The 24,143-nt window shown below is 44.1% G+C and overlaps 1 protein-coding gene and 2 long non-coding RNA genes across 3 annotated transcripts in view; 2 read left to right on the top strand and 1 right to left on the bottom strand.

Moving 5' to 3' along the window:
• The window catches only part of LOC135388471 (tyrosine-protein kinase SRK2-like), a 509,896-nt gene that overhangs the window by 153,736 nt on the left and 332,017 nt on the right, over nt 1-24,143 (top strand). The window lies entirely within an intron of this gene.
• On the bottom strand, nt 10,311-11,269 carry LOC135387088 (uncharacterized). Its single transcript, XR_010420849.1, has 2 exons — nt 11,112-11,269; nt 10,311-10,541 (listed from the first exon to the last, which is right to left on the bottom strand). It is a non-coding gene; the product is annotated as an uncharacterized LOC135387088 (long non-coding RNA).
• LOC135387087 (uncharacterized) lies at nt 11,888-13,154 on the top strand. The gene is made up of 3 exons (XR_010420848.1): nt 11,888-12,082; nt 12,574-12,664; nt 13,087-13,154. It is a non-coding gene; the product is annotated as an uncharacterized LOC135387087 (long non-coding RNA).

Genomic DNA, 24,143 nt, shown 5'->3' with positions numbered 1-24,143 from the left:
TTTCTTCAAACAGTTTACAGGCATTTGTTCTATATTGGCGTATCCCGGAGGTCAATAAATCCATCCGGCGAGCGTTAACACTGCGCAGCTTTTCGTAGGAGGCCATTTACAAGGGTTCTTATTAGCATTCACTGTGTGGCCTCTGCTTCTCGCCTGTCATTTCTATCTTGTCTCCTAAATCTCCAGTATCCTTATGTCCATGTCACGTTGGTGCTCAAAGTTCTCCCTGTCCAGTGCCAGGATGGCACTGAACAGGGTCTTGGGCAGGGTGCTGCGTCTTCTTCAAGACGCACCCTTGTCTCTTCCAAATGCAGATTTTCTCACGGATGGCGTTTCACATTTCGTTTTGCCGCTCAAGGAAGTCGATACCCTTTGTAGTCGATACCTTTCCCGTACGAAAATTCCTGAATCCGAAACCAATCAGGTTTCTTCGATCAGACCTGATTCCGGACTGAACCCAAAATTGGGCGGGAATGACGATCAGGAATTATTCAGGAATGGGGTATCAGGATCTATTCCGGTAATTTATTCCGGGACTGAATGGGTCCTGAACTCGAAACTGAATGTAACCGGAACAAACTCGCTATTTATCTGATCATACCCGGATATGCGCCTGATAGAATACCGGATGATTCCTGGATGAAAACGGAGAGCGCCTGAATAATTTCGGAAGAAATGCTGAATCCATGGTGGTGCATGCATTCGCTTGCTATAAACCTTTACTCGAGTGGATCTATTTGAAAACAACAAAAACGTGACTAGACCAGCAAGAGATGCATGCAGGATTAGTGTGAAACCTGAAATCGGGCTACTTGACCATGCGCCCTTGTCGTGCCTTTACATACTACATGCATGAATGAAACACAAAGTGTAAGATTCAGTCGACAAGTTTATTTCCATGGTTTCGTTTGCCTTTCAATTCACTTAGTAATTTGGTCCCAATAGACTTCAGTAGAGCCGGGGCGACGCCTTCCATTCCTCTCGTCCTACGCTGTCTGCCTCAGTGACTTCTGCAAATAAGGCACACACATGAAGACAGAGCAAGAAGTCACTAAGCGGAATCGCGGCACGAATACTTATAGCAAGACAACTTACCGTTTTGGCAGGAGAAGGCTTGTCTTGTGGTAATCCAAGAGAGCGCTGATGCGATCGAGTTGGTTCCTATCGATGGACGACATGGCATGGAACACAGAACGCACGACACAACACACACACAACGGCCTTCTCAGGAAGCGCAAGCAAATTCCTGTTGCATTCTTCTATTAAAACGTCAATTTCATCCTGGAGTGCAGTCTTGTCGTCTGCAAGAAAGAAAGACGAAGTGATGAAGGAAAAAGCGCACACAAAAAACACACGCAGTAAGAAGCCGCCACTTACCAGAAATATTCTTCTTGCTTGTCAGCGTACTCCCCTACCTGTACACGTTTCACTGTTGTAGTTTTCTATGTGCAGCACGCACACACACACACAAAAAAAAAAGCGTTGTCTCACACGAGGACGTTTTGATGCCGACGATGGCGAATGAAACCTGTCTGGGCCTAGCACTTCAAATGACTACGGAGGTCAGGTGACCTACTGACAATATTCCAAGAATAAGTATGTTCCCTATCAGCCCGAAGGGAGCAGCGGTGCAGAAGGGGAAGGGTCAGTGTATGCTTCCCATTGAGCTCTGGAATTTCCCGCTGACCTAAAAAGTCGAAACCAGTTTAGCTCCTCGTACACTTTTGTCCAGAGGGTCTGCAATGTACATGTGGTTTGGTGGTTTCGAAGCCAAACGGAACTTTTGCAACACATCCGTATTATCAAGTTATCAAAAAAAATTTTTTTTAAGAAATAAGCATGATATATTAAGCTTTATTGCTTTTTGTCAACCTGTTTACGCATTAGTTATCAATCATATCATACTGTGCATTTCCGGCATTCACTGGTGTCCCTTTTCCCTGCCCAGAAAGTTACCTCAGCAATAACAATTAATACTAATTCGTGGTTTTACGTCAATCATAAGCTTAACATAGTCCCGCGCTACCAAGGTCACTTCACCTGATCGTCCTGCAATCACATCATCTCATCGCTGGTTCGCCTGGCCATGCACGGAATCTCGAAATAATGTACACACAGCACGTGGCTCCAGAAAAATGTTCCTGGTTGTATTGTGTTGAGGGATCCCGAGTATTTGCTCACCTTGAATGTATTTCCGTTTGTGCTGCTGCTATAATCGGGAAAAAATGTTTTGCGGGATTCTGTGGATAACGGTCGTAGATACGCATATAATTTAATAATTCCAGACTTTGGGGGCAACGTGATCGAGGATCTCTGTAATCATGTTACGTAATATCTATTGCCACACTTGAAATATTTTCAAAGATTGTCAAAGGAATCCCGGTTGACGACCAAGTATCAGGCACGTCGTTCCGGTTTGGTTCAGGCGATATTCAGGCGGATTCAGGAAAGCGCCGTCCGGAATCCGGCTGGACCTACGCCGGAATGTCCTGATAGTGCCTGAACAGTGCCGGATTCCGCCGGAATCAGCCGGATAGTGCCCGGAATCAGGTCTGATTCAGATTATTCAGGAAGTTTCGTACGGGTTTGTTTCTTGGCACAGTGTACACAGTAAATACGAAAAGAGGACACGTTACTACTAAACTGTAAGCAGCAGTGGAATTATAATTACGTGATTACGAGGTATATACACATTAAACAAAAATATGGAATACTGCACTGTCAGAAAAAAGTGCCAGAATGACGGGAAATTCGTGCGCTACCAGTTTGCTGGACAATTTACTTCTTTCATGAAAACCAAGAGGATGTAACCTCCTCTACCACTGCAATATGAAGTACGGTAAACTGCGAGTCATTGCGAGTGTATATCTTACTGACATAATGCTGCTGTCAACGAATAATCGTGTCATCGTGCACAAGTGCACACAACTGCAAACAAAGAGTTCAGAACAGGGACCCGACTTCTTGATACAAGCGAGTTCTGTAAGTAAATACTTTAGTCTTTCTTTCCTGCGGATGTTGGCGGAGTGCCGGTGACTGTTGCGCAATACGTCTGATATGGATTTGCTGCGTACTTTATGTGCATAGCTTTCTTGCGTTTCCCAAGCCCGTGTCGACATAAGAAATGGCACTCGCACCACTGCTTAAATGTCAGAATACTTTAGACGTTCTTCTCATTGTACGTTACGCAAGCTGTGCCACTCCTGTGCTTGTGTATTTTAATTGTGTATTTTTATGTTTTTGTTTTCATAGTATGGTTGAAGGAATGACGGTCTCGGAAAGGTACCTTTGCGTTTTGAGTATTTGATCTGTGAGTGGCCACCGCTATTGAAAAATGTCATATGCACTATACGACGATACGCAGTTATGGTTCAAGAGTCTGTATACGCATATGCATATGGATGCATATACATGCGTATACTGTACGCAGGTTCATATCCATGTACGAGCATACGCATATATATATGCATATAATCATGAGCATGCGTACAGCGTGTAACGCTGCGTATACGTGCATGCATATGCAGATATGTGTACATATAACCCAAAGCATGCAAATACTGCGTGCTCGTATACATATACATGCAGAAATATGCAAAGGCTTGCTAAGAACACTGAATGATCCACAAGTGCTTTAAAGACAAAAACAATATATTTCGTTTCAAGAACAGATCTAGCTCATTTCAGCATTGTCTTGCCGAGTCTCTTTGTTCCTCCTCTTGCGCTCTGATGTCCCTGGAGAAGTGACACCAGCTGCCGGTTCATTGCACCGAAGCGTTTTTACCACATCTCAGAGCCCTCAGAGTCGGTCCTTTCAATGTAGACCTTGAAGGCATCAGAAAATGAACATTGCATAAAACGCATTGCTCAGAGCAGTGACCACGAAGATCGGGAAGTTTCCCGACCTGAAGTGTGCAAGCCAGAAAAAAAAAAATATAGGAAAAAGTGATGCGTGGGGGTCCGGTTGTCCCAGAGGTGGCACCATAACCTTCTACAAACTTCCTAACAGATAAAGTAACACCTACTCTCCAGGGCGTCCTTCTTCTCTGGCGTCATTGCCGGCTTGGGTAGTCTGCCCTCCTTGCTGTACTGCTTGCAAGGGGCGCCTGTTACGCTCCTGTGGAACAAGGCTTCCTCGGACCACAGGAGGCGGGCGAAATACTTACAAAATCGTCCATCCGACGGTCTCTTCATAACATCCAAATACTTCTTTTTCTCAGTGCTTACACCGTGGCCCAAATGAATCTGCAAGTTTCACAAATAATTGTAAAGTATCTAATTTTGCAGTCCTCACAATTCATTACACTATACTTCAGCCATGTTCTCTTATCTGATTAGCACTCGCAGAAGTCCATGCACTTTACTCTATAAACATTTGTCATATGAAGTGGTAATACACTTCCAGTAATGTAATTGAGACACTGGCATTGATCACAAGAGGAGCCACCAAAATAGAGAATTAGTTGATCCAACAAGCCTAATGTGTGCGGAACCGAGGAATTATTAGAAATGCTGCATTTCCCGAGAAAACAGTGCACACAGAGTGTAATATAGCGAAAAATACTTTCACTCCTTATTCCAGCCTGTTCCTCAAGGCAAGGACTGCTCCCGCTTTGTATGCGATTGCATCGCATAATGCCACACTGCAGCTAACTTCGAAACACAATGTTATCTGCTATCCAACAAATAGCTACAGTCAAACCTCGGTACAATGAAACGCGATATAACGAAATTCGCGATAGAGCGAAATAATTTGGATTGCCCGGCAGACACCCATAGAGATTAATGTATTTTAACTCCCGCTACAACGAAACACTTTTTAGCCTCCACCTCGATACAGCAAACAAACGAAATAAGGTTTATGACCCCAAAGCCGACTTTAGTGTCACAAAACAAATGGCGCAAGCAGCGTCCTCCCCCGCGACGAAAGATGGCACGCACGATTACGGTCGGGAGGAACCTGGTGCCTACAAAGAGAAGTCTGAGTCATTGGAAGGTTATGAATTTTCCTTCTGAGGCTTCTCCTTTTTGCTCTGGTTTTCAACTGTCCGGTTGCAGCCAAGTACATGACGAAAGTAAAGAGCATAAGACGCAAGGCGCCATCGCGCCCGTGTGGAAAACTCTTCAATCGTGTGGCAGGATAAGCGACGAAATCAGCCTAGACGATTTTCCTTACCGGGACAAACATGCCGTAGCAACGAGAGACGCACTGCCATAGACGTAGGGCGTTTGCGGGATCGCAACACGACATGGAGAGAGCTGCGGAGGCTTTGCCAGCGTACGAACCGCGTCTTCTAGGACCGATAATATCCGACTATTTCACGCAAACATAAAACGCTGTAGGTGCCCTTTGGCGCTCTATTTGTAGTTGCTGTTATTTTTTACGAAAAACTTTTCCGCATCGTAGCAGGAGTTATCGACGCTTATGTACAGCACGCGCCCTCGTAAAGGTCGCGATCCGTGACCTTCTATTCGATACAACGAAAGGACTTGCGGTCCGCGTGAGTTTCGTTATATCGAGGTTCGACTGTACTTCTCCAAGCATACCATCTCTGGAGGAAGCGTCATGTTCAACACAGCAGTAATTTCCTCCTGCTCTCCTGGAGGCAGCTGTGCCTGATTTTTTGTGCCGGGCTTTGCTGTTTTGTCGTCTGTGCATGGGTTTGGTTGCTCTTCTGCGACGGGCTCATTGGGGTGCTCCATTGACTAGAATGCAAGGGGAAAAGATCAGTTTTACATTCGGAAATCAGCATGTAACAGGAATCGTAGGACTCGATATATTGCAAAATAATGACAATAAAAAAGAAGAAGATTAATTAAGACTGAAAACCAAGGATTTCATGCTTGCCAAGATTTTTTTTTTTTGTAGCTTTTAGCATCAAGATGTTTTTCTGTTCATAGATGTCATTATTTTTCGACCAAGTGAACAAGCCATATCGAACCTTTTCTAGAGTTTCCTTTTCTTGTGTTGAATGCAGTACTGGGTGCTGTATTGAAGTAAGACACACGGGTGTAAGTGTGGCTTCAGCTTGCAGAGGTGTGTCCTGAGCTCGTGGAGGCCGGTACCATTAAGATTGTTGAAGCGAGGCCTGAGCTCGCTGGAGCGGGACCTGAGCCCGTAGGAATGGTTCCTGAGCATGTGGAGTTGCAACTGGAGCAGAAAAATATGACTCTAAAGCAGGTTTCGAAGCAGGGAAATTACTTCTTTGAAGGGAAATGTCTGATGCAAGTACAAGAGATCAGATCCAGCACTCTGTTCACCATCAATACAGACACATCACAGAAGCAACAAAAGATGAAATATCAGCAAATCTGTATTAGCTAGAACTGGCGTGACAAATGCCTATATGTTATGTGAATAAAGGTGGGTCACACCAATATAAAATAGAACTATTCTGCCATCTGATAAAATGCGGACCCGATTTAAGCCCTGTTCAAACATCGTCATTGAATTTTGTGTTATCTTGAAATAGTGGTTTAACCAACTGATGGCCCTCAGTTTTCTTTGCCGGGCGTAAGCTGATGCAAATAGTTAAAAGCAAACACCCATAAATAATTGTGATGCAGCCGGGCACAAATAGCTCAGCACATCCGCTCCTAAACACAGTGTTATAAAGACACAGCTTTCGTATATGCCGATTCAAACACGATGAAAAAAGTCCTGTACATACCCCTTGGGCTCGCCAGTTCCGCTAGCAGAGACCGCCCTTTCCCCCTCAAGCTGCTTTCTGAGGCTCTTTATTTCTCCCTTGAGAGCACGTATCTTTTCCTGTGCATCGAGTAGATACTGTTCCGGTACAACGCACCGTCATCTAGAATGTAAAGTGGACATATTTCTTTGTTTTCTTTCCACTTGCTTCAATCAAAATAACATACAACCTAACAGTATTGTCAGAGAAGATGTTAAGGGTAGATTCACACGATGTAACTTTTTGCTCCGACTCAGTTGCTGCTACAGTTGCGGAGTCTGAGGAAGGATTTCACTGATAGCTTGAACTTGGCAGACATTTCTTCTATGGGGTTGAAGAACGGACTGTAAGGGGGCAGAAATTTTAGTGAATGTTCGCCGTGCAATTGAGCTTCGTGCACACGCTTGTGAGCCTGGGCATTGTCGAATATAAAAACAGCGCACGCTCCTGGCTTTTGCTGTTCGACGGCACGAGAAGCTTCTTCCAGAAACTCGTTGAAGGTCAACCAACTAACACGGTCCACAAGTCTCCAAAGTAAAAGCCCATTTGCAGACATGCAGGCAATCACGTTTCCCCTTTGTGCTTATCACGGTGGGTATTGCCGGCGTGCCCCGTTTCGATTTGCCGAACTTCCGTGAACACCACACGTTGAAATTGGTCTCGTCAATATAGTATCGGAGTTGCTGAGGACCATACCTCTGCAGTCATTGCGCGTATTCCCTCCTCGGCTCCTTCACATCGATCCTCTTTCTGTCTTGTGGTTGAAGAGTAAGAAGTTTACTCGAGTAGCCTTGCCCGTCGAGCAGCCGGTCAACTGAGGACGCGCTAATTTGCAATCCGGGATGCGATTCAGTTAAGGCACATCGAAGCTCCCTTATGGTGTACGAAGGGTTACTATCAACTATGGACGCTAGGTATTGGACTATCTCTTCGGAAAATTTTCTACTTGTTCCGCCTCGTCCTTGTACGTCTGCTCTGTCCGTGCGAACAATAGATCGAGCGGTCTTGATGTTCATATCAAGGGCCGCAGCTACCTGTTTCACCAAGCTCCTTCACAGTCTTATGTTGTATTCTGTTTCTTTCTGTGTTCTTTTAAACAGGTGGTCAATAAACATTTGATTGATTGATTATCCCATGATGAACGCAATGCACACGACGACAGATTCTTAAACAAAATTTTATAATCAATACCAATACATTTTGAAGCAAGAAACCTCAATAGCGAAGGAAATGAGAGCACATAACACAATTATCCCTACTTGCAATCTCCACTTGTTCAAGAAGAAAGGTTTTGCCCCAATTTCTTTCTTTCCTCAACACGAAGGCAGAGTAAATGGCAGCACAACAACTGTGACAGTCAGCAAGATGTCCACAGAGCTCAGAATTGATAACAGCCAGATTAACGTTGAAATTATTTTGCATGAATCTTATGTTTAGACAATAAACAGTCCGAGAGTGTAAGAACGAACTGACATCTTACATTACATTACGCAATTTAAAACGATGTCCTTTGATAAATATTGTGTATACGTATTAGGAATGAGTACTAATAAATACTGTGTACAATATAGTAATAAATAAAGATTGGATATACTTGTGTGACTACACCGGCTTAAACATGTGCAACACAAACAAGCACTGGTAGCTTATCACGAAATGGGAGAAATACACAGGAGACAATGATGCGAGCAGTCCTTACTGACACTCTGACGGAGGCTCTTGATCGGCACTTTGTGTTTTCACTGGAGCTTGTTTCTTCTTTCAGTGTTGATTGCTGCCGTGCTGCAGTTGTCACTGGAAGAACAGCTACTTGGTGTATTGTGGAGACTCATTCAGCTCCTCACTTGCATCAATACATTATGTTGCCTACAGAAGGGCATAAAGAGGGCACATAAAATGATGAAAATATCAGCTAAATGGTTACAATTCCCTAGTGTAACACCACTACAGCACAAATGCACTTTGACAGAGTTTAAATTTAACACGCCAGTTTCGAACAAAATGGACAGTGACAGCCAGTGGCTTCACCCAATGTGGCTCTTTGTGTCACTCCACCCACCCCCCAATAATGGATCCCTTCCCATATCAGATCATATGTGATGCGTAATAATTTAGCACAGGCTAAAAAAAAAACGAAAGAAACTGATGGCAGAGGGCTCCTCATCTCGCCACAGAGAAAGAGAGGTATGATGTGCCACGCTCTTCAACTGTCCCATGTAGAAATGCATATGTGCACTTTTGAAAAGCAGAGTTTGACTATTGTGGCATGCTGCAATGACGAATAAGGAATACCTTAGTGTGCATACATGCCAACTTGCAATTTGCATTCGAACTACCAATCGGGAATCTGAATTTCATGTGCAGAATTTTTATCGAAAAGTTACATATTCACGCAGTTTGAAGCTACGCAAAATCTTCTATACTGCAGTATAGCTTAAATGCGTTTTTAATTGCTTTGGCTTTCCTACACTTTCCTTCCATGTGCGCAGAATCAGCATCAAGGTGCCAAGTGTCTCAGGAGCGATACAGGGGGCAGCTCTAATGATAAAGATTCCTCAGAATCATGTCTACACCATAGGTCTGCGGGCACTGTACATAGTGACTAGCTAATTCTTTGGAACTTGCAGGATTCTATCTTCTGGTTTAACGGATCATGTTAACAATTATATGCACAAAGTGCAGTCCCCTTTCATCGAATGTACATTTAAAGCAGAAATTTGACATACTTGACTGTTCTGTAGCTATTTTATTGTGATAATTCTGCATGTGCTGAGTGCAAGTACCTGCATTTTGCTTCCTCATCATTTGGAATTAGTAAAACACATGCTCATGTGAACCGCACATACATGTTAAAATTGATATTGGAGTGCACATTCTCCTCATACCTATTCTGTACAAACAAACGTATAATACTGTGAATCAACTCATGCTTGAGACAGAACGGAAAACTATTTCCGGAAAGCAGAAACTAAAACGTCTACAGCTTACGTGCTGATGGCAACCGCATTATCTTCTTCTTCTGCACATTAAGGTGAGCTACAAGAAGCAGATTGTATTCTCCTTTGCATTAGTAGGATTATGTAAATACGAAGCCAAAAAAGAAAAAAAAAGTGATGTCAAGTTGCAAGTGGTGAGTAAATTACTACGCTTTATTACTACACCCACTACAATTATTTAACCCATAAATCTTCTCACAAATATCATTTTCGCATAAAATAAAATAATGATACATGACACATACAAAAGGTAAAAGAATTCTCCATTTTTCATTTTCTCCCTTTGTCTCTTACGCGAGACCCACCTCCGTCGGTAACATCTCATTACGGCCCGAGTCTCATTACGGCCGAAGTCTCATTACGGCCGAAAGTCTCATTACGGCCGAAAATCCTTTAATCCCCAAGTGTCTCGTTACGGCCAAAGTCTCAATACGGCCGAAGGTAGTATCATTACGGCCGAAGATGTCTCATAACGGCCAAAAAGAAAAAAGAAGCATCCACCATAGTAGCTCTGTATATACTGTGTTTTATGCTTCCCAAAATGTGTCCGAGGCGGTGTGCCCCCACGGCTTGTGTCACACACAAGGGTTCATGCACACAATATTGCGACAGTGTTTCATGCATCCCTCGTGAAAAATGTTTTTATTGTCATATGTGTCACACGATATTTGTATGTGTTACGCCATTTTCTCTCAGTATTCAAGCAACATCCTACTTGTTGGTTCTGTGAGCAAACTGTGTGTGTGTGTGTTCTGAAAAGTACTCCACAAGGGAGCCCACTGGGAGCTCCAGGAGTCACATGACCTATGACCATGATCTTCTCCCCCACTAGCTGCCTTCTACAATTTACGTCCACCTGAAATTTACAAAAAAGTACATAAGCCACTGAACAAAATGACATATGCTCTTGTTTGATGATGACTATAAGACATATGCTGTCAAGCAGACTTTTTTTTTCATATATTCGAAACATATTCAAGAATTATGGACAACAATGACAATTACGTCATAATAATGCAGCTGCATAGCCAGGAAACTATTTCAGGAGGTGTTTTATGAGGCTTGACATGGGGTGGAGGAGTCCCCCTCGTCAGTGCTTTATCCAGACCCCACCCCCCCTAACTTTTTTGCCTGTGCACCCCCTACAGGGGGTGCCCTTGCGATTTCAGCTTCAGATACGTCTGTAATGATATGTTAAGCTGTAATGACGTAACTATTCCAACAATTTTTTCCAACACCCTTCTCGTGCTTGGGATTCTGGATAAACCACTACCCCTTGTTCATTTTCGTGGGGCACTACATTAGAGCTTATGCCACTGCACTGATGTCACAATGTTAAAAGTGTGTGTCACTCTGGGCATTCGGAATTCCTCTAAGCTACAATATGTAAATTCAGAATATCCGAAGGGTAAACATCAGATGTTACCTGCAGGCTTCATGCTGAAACGCGTGTACGCAAAACACTTCCGCCGTGGTGGGCGACGCCGTTAGTGTAATCATACACGCAAGACAATTGCGGGCACATGGAGTAGTGGCAGCAACCTGAAAACGATACATTTTCTTGTTACATATGAGTAATCAAAAATATACATTCCCACATGTTTCGTTTTGTCGTTTGTAGGAAGCGCTAGTAAGAGAACAGCACTTGGTTGGTCACATGCAAGTCACAATGCGAGAGGTGCCGATATTTCGATTACGCGATCAAAAATTAAAAGTCTAGAACCATGCACACTTCCCCTTGCAGCTACTTCCCCAGCATCGTGAGACATGACACCCATGACATGACACCATGTATTCACGTATAGTGTAATGATATGCAGGAATGAAAAAGATGCCAACATACCTGTAATCCAGTGTCCCATAAGTTTGATTCGATTTTTTGGCAGCTACCATGAAGAGCAAATGCACGATTCACAAGTTTCGTTTCGCCATTTTCATTGTTGATTTCGCAAGCGTCGAGCAATCCCACGTGACCTCCTTTGGATCAGTGAAAAGTGAAAATTACTCGCGTCATGAACATATATGTTCATCTCAGCGCAAATCACGTTTTGCATGCTATAGAAGGAGGGGGGATCAATACTCTTCCTTTCGTGTTTTGATATCTTGTTGTTTTGCTACTCTCACTTCGGAGTTCCGATGGTGTCTAGCAACGTTGGGTACCTCGTTTCTTGTGTGTGAGCAACGCGTTGGTGTGAGCGAGTGGTTGCTGTTTACGATGTGTTCATATATCGCTTTGTAGTGCTGTAATGTGCAAATTAGCGGACTTTATAGCGGCTCTCTATTTTCCGTCGTTGTCTTGCGAGCAGCGCCTGTTGTTCCGGTAAAAATCGAGTTGAATGAATCGCCACAGCCCCAACGTATATCGCGCAGTGTTGACCAAGTCAAGCAGGAATTCTGGTGAGTAATGCTTTCGTAGATTGTCTGGATTAGTAGTGTGCTGTCCACACATAGTTGGATTCTCATACGAGTAATTTAAATGAATCAAAACAGCCGAAGTGCCTGTAATAGATGTAACTCGGTATCTGTTCGTAGGTTTGCGTTGTTTCTAGTTGGTTGCGCGTTTAGGAACAACAAATTTATTCGAAGACGATAAGTACAGCAGCATTTATTGCATCACCGTTATTTATTGCATCACCGTACAGCAGCATTTACTCGTATCATTGTGAGCCATATTTCATTTGTTAAAATTTGTCGTCGTATTTCTTCAAAAATAAAAGCGCAAGTCGGCGTACTTGAATTGATCTCCAAGAACTGCTTACGTCGAACGTCTGCAAATGTTGTACTTATGTGCCTTCGCGCACCATAGTAGGCACAAAGCATATCTGATTAGAATAAATAGAGGAAGTCATTCAAATACACTGTTATTTATAGCTGGTTTTCCATTCCAGGCATGGTATGTGGCTGCACGAAGGATTCCGAAAAAGAAAAACAACAACATGGCTAATAGGATGTTGCTGCCCAGGGAGTCCTGGCGAAGAGGTGAGCTGTTAAGATCATCATAAGGTTCTGTTGTGAAGTGAGAAATTTTGTAGTAGTGCACGAATGTTAATTCGTGCACTACTTTTATAAAAAAGAAACCAGAAATGGAAAGTTATGCATGCATCATTTCATGAATTGTAATGTATTACTATTTGATATTCACATGTTTCCATTAAGGGAATGAACTACTGAACCTATATTCATATCATGGTCATGCTCTGTGTTTACCTGGAAGTCACATTTTTAAGGCTTGTCATTCTTTTGTCTAAATGAATATTTATGTTAACCTTGTATGAAATAGCAGACACGTATCAACACGTGTGCAGCTTGTGCACATTAAAACGAGCCATGTAGAGACAAATGCTTGTTGTTGTTGTTTTTAATAATCTAGCCTATTCATGGTTGCTCATCGCTTCTTGCAGGTTTACTCATTCCAGAAGCAAGAATTGTATCATTGTAAGGCGAATGGAAATAAACTGACATCGACTGAGATAGGTGCTCTGTCATGGCCAATGACTGTAGGATGTCTCCAGAAGCGTCACAACAAAGCCAATATTCATCTAGCTCTCTACAAGTAGCTAACTCCACATAGTAGCCTGCTTCACAGCCTACACTACCTTGTGGGAGTACACATTACCCAATATGTTGCATTGTGCTGTGGTATGATAACATACCGTTTGTCTCGCAATATGTGTATATAAATATGATAAGGGCCCTAAGGGCACAGTGCATGGCTTATACCCTGCTGAATATATATCCATACCTGGCTTCGACATTGCATATCAATGCAGGTTACAACACACATTTTGACATTTGGCCGTTATGAGACATCTTCGGCCGTAATGAGACCGCCTTCGGCCGTATTGAGACTTTGGCCGTAATGAGACACTTGGGGATTAAAGGATTATCGGCCGTATTGAGACATCGGCCGTAATGAGACTTCGGCCGTAATGAGATACAATCCCTCCGTCTTCACGTTCTCACGGCGTCCACTGGTCACTTTTGTACTCCGACCCTGTATACTCTTTCAGTCGCCATAACGCCCCCTTTTTATCCTTAATTCCTCGAACGCCACCTACATGCGTTCTCGTTTCCTGTGTAATCCTGTTCTGAATCTAGGAAGCACTCGTTAAACTTGTTCGCACCTGACTTACGCTGCTCGGTATAAACTCAACTGCATCGCATTGTACGTTAGAAAAGAAGCAAAGACGTCCGTTCTCGTTGGAGTTAAGACACACACTAACTTTATTCTATACAACAAGTGAAACAACTTATATATTTATTACAGTCACAAGGAGACGGAAAAGTCCTCATTCCCAGAAAGACCAGGAGCTTTCTCTCAGGGGGTCCCCCACACGGGTGTCAGTCTTGCCGCTGTAAATGTCCTCAGGGCGCGTATACTAAAACCCGCGGGTGGAGACACTTCGTGGAACAATTCCACAACGTCCTCCCCCCAAAATGAGTATAGGTCATTTTATTGGCGCATTCTAACGGGAAGAGTAATTGGACGGGTCGGCGAGTTACATGGCCGGTGGGCAGCTCGACAGCGCAGGGGCGGACTTTCCCGTCACGGCCTTTGTAGAGTTTCGTCACTCGTAGCACCTTCCATAAATGTCGGGGGACTCTTTCCTGGTGCAGGAGGGCGATGTCTCCCTTTTGTATCTCTACTGGGTTCCCCTCACAGGCAGCAGTATGCGCGGATCTTAGCTCTAATAGATACTCCACCTTCGCCAAAAATGATCGGCGAGTTTTTGCAGATGTCCCCATCGTTCCCTCAGGCTGACCGCAGACGAGGGGGTACCCGTCGTAGCAGGCATTGAAGGTAACGCCGTCAGCGTTCGCCCAATTAGGAGATGAGCCGGGATCTAGGGTATTCGTTCGTCTGGCTTTGACTGAAGGAAGGTCAGTGGACGGGAATTAACAATTGAATCAGCCTCGTGTAAGAGCGTTGTCATTTGTTCGAAAGTAAGGCACTGACGGCCGAGGACCGGCCGAAGGCACGGTTCACGGGTCACGTTCCTGTTACACGGTTCTAACCATCCTCTCCCACCAACCTCCTCACCAAGCCGCTCGTTCCACAATCTACTTCCAATGGATGCGGCTGGTGGAGGCAAAGTTTTGGGTGTCATCACATCTAATAACTTCCCACAGCTCCCGAGTGTCCCGTTCCGCTCGCTTAAAGGTGAGGGCATTATCGGTGTAGACCGTAGATGGTGGTCCCCTTCGTGAGATGAAGCGTCGGCGTGCCATGATGAAGGATTTTGAAGTAAGGTCTGACCAACTCGAGGTGGATGGTCGTTGTCGCACATGTGAAGTGTGCAAGGTATGACTTCTAAGGTGCGCCGCCCGTCCTTGCATACACAGGGCCGGCGAAGTCGATCCCATGCAGTGGTGTCAAACGGGTGACTTCGGTTAATTCGGTCGGCAGGAAGGGGTGCAGTCGGCGCTGTAGGACGGGGGGTTGCTCGAAAGCGGGCGCATACCTTACACTGCAGCAACATCAACTTCACGAATTGTCTGGCCTGGGTAATCCACCACCTTTGGCGGAGGTCTGTGAGAGTCGCTTGTACCCCTCCGTGCAAAGTGCGGCGATGGGCTCCTTCTGCGATGTGTGGGTGCTCTTTCGGTAGTACACTCTAAATCCGGCACCCGATATGTACCGCATGAAAGAGGACCCGCACCTGGGCCAAGCGGTACACATGAGGTACAGTCCTCAACCAGCAGGTACAGTTCGCGACCACTGCGAAATTCAAACGGTACAAGGGCTCCGAGACCCATCCGTACCGGCTAGGTACCTTTTAAGCGCGAATGCGTGAATTAGAGAAGCCTAGATCGCACTTTGCACCTGGATTACACAAGCAAGTAGGCATGTTTTTCAGGCAAGCTATTTCGGTTGTTGTATTTTATGTTCCCCTAGGTTACGTCCAGGCGATGTCGTAAATGGGTGAGTCAATCGTCTACCGCGGTTGGTGTTACGTTCTGCGGAAGAAACGGAAGTTGGGGAAGAACAGCAATCCAAATGTGTGGAAGAGATAAAGAAGCATGACCGCAGAGCAGCTGCAATGGTGAAGGAGAGATGCAGTGGTCATCGTTGATCCATGTACGTTGTGCCCCGTGTGTTCGGCGTTTGTGCATCATGACAATGCACGCTCGCGATGGACGAGCATCACCCCAGAAATGGATATAATTTTCGAATAAAGGTATTTGTTTGTTATATTTATCGTGCAGCGTAGCTTCCTGGGGCTGTTAATATATCATGGAGGAGGGGAACCACCCGACGGGCAGGCCTAAATCGCTGCGCGCTATCCGTTACATGTACCGCATTTGAGGGCGCATGTACCTCTTAATTTTAAGAGGTACATTTTCTAAAAAATGAACCTCTTGGCCAAGCGGTACTTAACCGTTACATATGCGTTACCTGATTTAGAGTGTAGAATGGGTGCTTGACCTCTTCGGTGTCGTCGGCGTGCTGAAGTCTTCCAGTGAGACATAGCACACCCACGTCATGATGACGAATAGCAGCAAGAAGACAAGGACAAGGTAGAAGTAGACAGGACGACTGCAGACTCTCAATTGAAGTTTAATCACCGAACACAGCATCTTGAACGCTAACATCTAGGTCACTGACTGTCACCTAAAAATGTACAGAGAGGGCAAGGTTTATGCTGCCGGCTGGTAGATAGCACTCAACATCTTATCCATGCGTAGAAAATTTATTTCCACATCTGCTAACGTGACAGAAGGGGAGCTGACACATCTGTCTTTACACATGGCAATAAGAAATGCCTCCATTATCTCCCGCACCAACTGATCTTTATGAACTGCCAGCACATCGGTCTGATTGAAAAAACGGCATACACTTACAATCACGGCAATGGACACTCAAGTGACCGGATGGGGTTCTTCCAAGTGAAGAGGCATGTTCCATAAGCCTAACGTTAAGGCATCTACATGATTGACCAACATGGCATCTGCCACTCTGAAGCGGTATGCGGTAGACGATATCAAGCTTGCAATCAACGAATGGCTGTCGGTGTTTCACATTACATTCTAAATGCCTTTTTGGTACATTTATTCTTGCGCAAAGAGACTGCAATTTCAACGGAGCCGTAAATACAACATTCACTCTACATCTCATAGCCACTTTTTTTTTTTTCAATTTGTGAGATACCCTGTGGATATACGGGATGGCTACTGGCCAACCACTTAGCCGGTCTGCCCTAGCGGATGACTGACGGTTACCGAACTCCCTCAACAGGACCTCCGCAGTTGACAGCAACATTTGCTCAGGGTAGCCCGCATTCCTCATTCTAGAAAGTTGCATCAGAAAACTCGAGGAGGCAGTGTGCACACAGGACTTAGTGAAAGAAGATCTCATAGCCGACTTAACGATTGCCCTCTTGACCACCTTAGAATGAGCTGAACCATAAGGAAGCAAGCCCTTTTTTGTTCTAGGAGTATACCTCCAGCATGTATGCTGTCGCTTCGCTCCCTTACTAGGGGAGTTCACCAGACTTCTCTAGTAGGGGAGTATGCCCGACTCCCTTGTCAACATCACCAGTGCTTTTGACATATATTTTATATATGCGGTGAAAATAGTCAAATGCTTTGATGCTCCTGCTCAAACTGTAGTTTTGGACTAGGTTTTCGCCACTTGTAAGTCTGTATATTCCTGTGTGAGCTGGAAGTGTGACAAAAGGAACAACAAGCAGCAAACAATTTACAACGTGACTGATTTAATGTAGTGAAGTAATGTAATAATGAAGTAATAAGTAATACATACATATATAAAAGCATGTTGACCAGAGCTGTGCTTTCAAGGCTGAAACTGCCTGTGAGCACAAAATGCCTACATGGGAGTTTTCTATTCCAACAAACGCTTCCTTCCTTCCTCTGTAAAAGGACGCAAACCTGATTCTTTTTGCTGGCCTGCAACCTAAATGCCGAGGATTTCCGCAGAAATATTTTGGAGTATGTCATGTGTTGTCAGGAACATCAACAGTATTTTTTTCGTAGAAATCAGCGTTGGTCGAGCAGGGTCTCTGGATCATTTCAGGTGGAATTGCCCCTACTGTACCACACAATAAGGCATGCAATGTACCTAAGTATGCTGCACATTTGGAAAATAAGCAAGATGCATTCCAGCTGTATGAACAGGACACCCGCCTTCTCTCGTACAAGAAGAGGCAAAAAGTATACCACTCCTACAGCAAAAACATCTGCAAAGAACAGAAACGAAAAAAAAAAAAAAATTCAAATTACATGCACAATGAGGGTGTAACATTGTGGAGAGTAAGGTAGTTCTATGATTCAGTATAGGCAACTTGCAACAAAAGCTGCACAACAATAGTTGCCTATTTCGGACACGGGTGTGCATTCCGGGCGAAGCTTTCGTCATTGGCACTGTGTTTAAAAACAGTTTACTCTTGCGTAGAACTTATGTCTTTTTTACATTGCTGTGTTGCTAGTCTTTCTTTTCTCTTTTTTATTCCTCACCTCGTGTTCTTCCATTTATGTTCACTATGACGGGGTCTCTTATTTTGTGCAAAGTCTGCTCCCTCAGACGACAATAAAAACGCCCGCGTACTAATTCCTGCACATTTATATATAGCTTCGAACATTGGCGGCCTAACCAGCTTCCCCGTACATACGAATGTACCACTGTCGTGTACACCCAAAGTACACGAAGGTCATGGGCCTCCTCAGTTGTAACCTCAGTTGCACGAGTCGCAAGCTGAATCATTTTTTTCTATTCAGCGATGCTGTTGACTCGCAATGCCCTGGACACATCACCAGTCATACTGCACGCTTTAAATGCCAATGTTCAGAACAGTGCCCGGAAAAACGGACTCTCCTCCTGAAGCTCTTTCTTCAAGATGGGGTAATACTGCCACGAACGGGTGGAAGTTCAGTAGAGGAAACTTTCTAATATGTAGGGTCAACTAGAGTCTTTTACACTTTGTTCATACTTCTATTCTCATTTATACTACGTCCTTGACTTGTAGGTCTGAGATAAATTGCAAGGCATTGTAATGGCGAACAACTTACACTTCTTCGTTTCCTCTCTTTCATATTCCAAGAGCTTCCACAAGTTAGTCACCATACGCTTTCCGTTGCTCTTTTGTGCAGCAAGGGTTAATCCTTTCTCCCCATAGTCATTGATGAACCTGAGAATTCCTTCATCAGCATTGAGACCTGTATGTCGTGAGAACTCTTGGGCGATCTGAAAGTGCAGCGAGGAGCAAACCATGAATACACATGCTGTCAGTCTGAGTCTCAAACCTCTGAGAAAAATCATATATTCTTGTCTAATGCAAAACTAAATTTGTGAGAACAGATGTATAATTTGTATGCATTTTGGAATTCATTTCTGAAGTATGCTTTTTAAGAGCATAGAAACAAGCGTCACAGTACACACAACGCGTTAAAGAAGCACATGAACAGTACCTGTTCCTCGTTTCGCAAAGCTGGGTGCTTGTTAAGAATGTCTGATATCAGTGGCTTTTCTTCATGTAGCGAGCGCTTCCGAAAATTGAAAGCCCTCTCCATTGACACGGTAACCTTCGCCATGTCAGGGACAAGCTTCTTCAATTCGCGTTTCATAATGTGCACGTGGCTCTCAACGATGTCCGCATCTTCCCCATTACCAGTTTGTTCCCTGATGTCTCCCTGCAAAAGCGAAATTCGTGTATTTATCGTGATGTCATGCATTCGAGTCAGGCATTCACACAAGAAACAACTGGTTCATTGCTGATCTAGAGAGGAAAATTACACTGAGTTTCGTAAGCACACCTGTAAAATCTTACGGCTGAACACATCTACATGTTAGTCATGAATAATTCAACATGCATGCTTGCTTGTTTGACTTCAAATTTCTAAGTGGGGCGAACTCACATGAGGACTGCTCGTTATTCTACTATATTATTTTTGGTGAACAAATTATTATTAATAATTGTTATTTATGTAACACGCTACAAAAAAGAAAGAAGAAATACTCTGTTAAACCTGATACCCCACAAGAAGGTAAAATGTAGTATGTCCCCCTCAAAGCTTACCAGTGAGTAGCCTGTATAGGACAAGAACGATACAGACTATGTTTAAAGCTTGGCACTACACACAATAATAGCACAAGAACTGACAGTACCCTTTCTGCCGCTTGAGATCCAGGTGCTGATGCGGAAGGTGTATTCTGCTTCCTAGCCTTTTGTCGAGCCTCATCAATGGAAAGGGTGCCTGATGGCAGACGCTTTCGTGTATTTTTTTCCTTTATACCTGAAAGACATAACCCATGTACCCTGCATGAGTGAAAAAGCATGGTAATTGCTGCTGCAGGACATCGCAAGATGTACTTCAAGGAAAATTGATAAATGTTGGGCACTCACGTAGCTAGACTTGGTACTATCCTTCCCTTACAAAAATGGCTGTTGACCTTTTGTTTCCATTCTACAGAACTTAGTCAACAGAGAGCACAGACATTCAGTAGACTTTCTATTAGCCTTGTGTTTCCCTCACATATTGATTTTATGTTGACTTATGGAACTTTAACTCTTGTTGACAATTATTCACAGGAAGGTAACAGATCTTTCTGTAGACTCTGCATATACTTTACACAAATTTCTTGTGACCTTCATGTGTAAGTCTTATTATATGTGATCTCAATTTCTCTGTTGACTAATTGCTGTGACTCAGCTGTCAATGAATCGGCGTCACCCACGAACCTACCTTCGCTCTTTTTTAAAAGCCCGATTAACACCATCCCGCGTATGATGTGAAGAGTTTTTGTGGACTTTCTGTGACTTGAGCGAAGTTGAGTTTCTCCGTTGTATTGTTCACTCAATAGGAACACGTATAAAATACACTAACTGAGGTACAGCAAAACTATATATGTATCTATTTTATTCCGAAAATGCATACCTTGAAATTGGTATCCAGTGTCGACACAATCACACAAAACATCCCGCGCACACAGTAGTGAAATATTCCACACGTACACATGCTTTATGCCACACAGTGTCGCGTCGCACAATAGACAGTCAATGACAGCTTGCGGTCTGAGTTCTTCTGGCGACCCACGATAACGGTGGACTTCAAAATTCACTGAATTTCGGCGAGAGCAACGTCTCTGACGTTGGAGACAAATGTGTCTGAATAGGGCGCTCAATCGCAAATTAGTAATGTTCAAACGCAAGTGAGTAAAACCGAGTAAAATGGTCATAGCAACAACACATTTGGTTCACCCAGCTCACTGTTCAACAAAGTAAGACCCGCAAAAGCGGGAATAAAATTAGCACAATCAACACTGGCCACGAACTGATACTTATACACTTGCCTGACGGGACGCAAAACTGCAGCCGCCGCTCGAAACATACAAAAACCTACAGCACAACAGTCATGATATGAATACAAGTGAAACTTGATCACACACTTCTGTCACACAGCTTACCACTTACGACGCAAAATATCCTCCTTTGTTCTTTCATGGCCTGCAAAAACGAGAATGAAATTAGCAGAACCAACACCGGCCACGAACTGATACTTGTACACTTACCTGACGGGACACAAGACTGCAGCCGCTGCTCGAAATCAACAACAAAAACCTACACCACAACAGTCATCGTATATGAATATAAGTGAAGCTTGATGACACACTTCTATCACACAGCTTACCTCTTACGACCCAAAATCATGTCCTCCTTTGTTCTGTAATTGACGTGCAAACACTGAGAGCCTGAGACGGTTGAAACATGTTGCAACCGTTCCAACGATGCTAATGACGGTGGCTCCTTCGTGATGAGGCGAGGGCCAGGCACGGAGGCGCTAAGTCAAAATGTGCAGCAAACCTGTCGCATGTGCATGATCCTCATGTGGTCGTTTAAGTTGGAAATATATTGTGTACTGAACTGAAGTATAAATAATACGAGGAACCGTCTTCTCAAAGCCATCGAAAATGCATTTAGTGTTTTAATACGTAGGTAAAAGGTGGCAAAGTGGTGTTCAAGCTAATACATTTAATTATAATGGCAAAAGGGCAAGGGTGCAGGCCAGCTGGTACATGGTGAAAAAATTTGGAACCCGAGAAAGGGACAGAGGAGGGACGACACGACACGTTCTCGAGAACGTGTCGTGTCGTCCCTCCTCTGTCCCTTTCTCGGGTTCCAAATTTTTTACATTTAATTATAAGTTCAGATCGAAATACTGCTTTCTTTAGAGAGCCGATAGCACGGACCTCTCCAGAAGTGGTGTACACCCCATGTGTTTTTTTGCAACACACCCAGAAATTGCTGATATTATACCCATACAGCTTGTCTCCCAATGAATAGAGCCACAATCATGCCTCTATTTCCCCCTCCCTATGCTCGGTACCCCCTTGAAGTCACCTCTGTGGACATTACTGTCCGATAATGCAGTAATTAGTAATACGAAATTCATCTATGTAGAAAAAAAAGAAATAATACTTGCTACCATAGAAATCTTGCTATGCTTGCTACATAAGCGCATAGAAAGTAAACAGACTGTCAACAACGACATCTATATACCTTGTCCACAGAAGGTACACATAAGAGCTTCCCCGGGTATCTACATAGATATCGACAGAACGTAAACGATAACACGGAACGCCTAAAAATAAATTTCAACGTACAAAGTGTACTAGGAAAGGTCATAATAAAGCCAGCTTATGATACTAGATTTCTGGCTTGGCGATAGCAGGCCCTGCTTCATATTTGGCAGCTCCACTCGTATATGGTGAGGAACATCAGGGAAGCGGTACGTGGATGGACAAATATTCTGTGCTGTGGGTAATTCTGATAGCACAATGGTGCTGCTAAAAGTGGAAAAAGCATCAAGTGCACAGTGAGGAATTCATTTGGATGCTACTGAAAATCTGACGTGGACAGGCTCTCCGAAGCAGGGCTTGAAAGTGCATTATGGTCTTCTGTACTGCTTTAGAAAAGCGCAAATGTTGCAACAAATCAGTTTCCAAAAGAATACACAGTGACTGGTAATGACAAGAGTAAATTGTCATTCTGTTTACAGTAGCTCAGTGAACATATGGACACGATGTGTGTCATAGAATATTACCTACGCGAGGCGCCTGCACGGTTGACTGCGTGGCTGCGTGTGCTTGACTTCAAGACAAGCTGCAGCCTGGTGGGCTCCAAAACGTCGTCATCCTCAAAATCGATGAAATCGTTTACGCTTGCATCATACACCTAATACGGACAACGATGCGTCAGAGGAACCAAACATGTGCAGAACAAGACTGACACGACTGCAGACTAAACTGACAAACGAAACAGATACAGAGAGCAATGGAATTGCTAGTGAGGGCACTGCGTGGTTGCACTACCTGTATGATCATTGGCTCGTTCACAAGGTTCCTAAAATTTGTCTGCAGCAGAGCTTCCTTTATGTCATGAAGCCTCCTTGGGTGCCTTACTGTCACCTTCTTCCGTGACGCGCCGTACTCAACGATGCAAGTGATGTCATCGCTCGACATGACTGGAATCTGCACCACGATACGGAAATGCGAATACCTAAATGGGTATTTATTCACGTACAGTGTCCACACCATGCATTATATTCGTGTTGTGTGCCAATTTGGGTCGTGCAGCTGCAATTCGAAACTATGCAGCAAACGGAGCAAACGAAAAAGCACCAAAGCACGGTACGAGGTTCAACTTACGCGAGAAAGCAGGGCGCCAAATCGAAGACGTGCGCTTCTCGGAAATGCGAAGACTGCGCTGGCTCAAAGCCACGAATCGCAAAGTGAACAGTTACTATTTGCAACTACGTTGACGTACAGCTTCGTCTAAACTTAACTTGAACACGGCGCCGGCCTGCGGAGCAAGAGCTACGACACCCTAGCGGCTCTAACTGGAATCATCGGGAGAGAGCGTTGAGGGCTGTCCTACTCGCATCACGGGGCGTGCCCGTCTGAGAACTGGTGCTCCGCTTCGAATGGGCAATGATAGGAGACGCAAAGCTTCAGCTTATTTGTAGTGATTACGTGACCTTGTGCCACCTGATATCGCTGATCGCTGTGAAGCAACATGAGTTGCCTCAAAACTGCCGTTTCCTTGCTATTAACTGCGCGGGAGAAGCTTTGTGCGTTCAAGCGCTACAAGATAATTTCACTCGCGCAACGAATCCGAGTTATTCTTGAAGCAGCATGGAATTGGTAATGGACAGTGAATACGTGAATAACGCGAGCGAATAACCACATTGTGATGTCGCATGGAAAATTCCATTCTTACGACGTTCTACAAGGCTTTCTTTACCATAAATTATTTCGACGTATAGCAAGCTGCTCATCCTCGTTGTTGTTGTTTGAAGAAATAAAGGGTAGAAGGGAAGAAAAATAAAGGGTAGCACCCATAAGAGCGCCGGCTACTCCACATTATTTAGTTAACATTGTTTAACTTCTTCGCCAGCACACTGCGACACAAGGCGAATCACTGGGACAATGGAACAAGCTTGT

The sequence above is a fragment of the Ornithodoros turicata genome, chromosome 3 (genome assembly GCF_037126465.1).
Source record: "Ornithodoros turicata isolate Travis chromosome 3, ASM3712646v1, whole genome shotgun sequence".
NCBI classification, from domain to species: Eukaryota; Metazoa; Arthropoda; class Arachnida; order Ixodida; family Argasidae; genus Ornithodoros; species Ornithodoros turicata.
The sequence above is the reverse complement of the archived record's forward strand: the minus strand, read 5'-3'. Positions and strand labels throughout refer to the sequence as shown.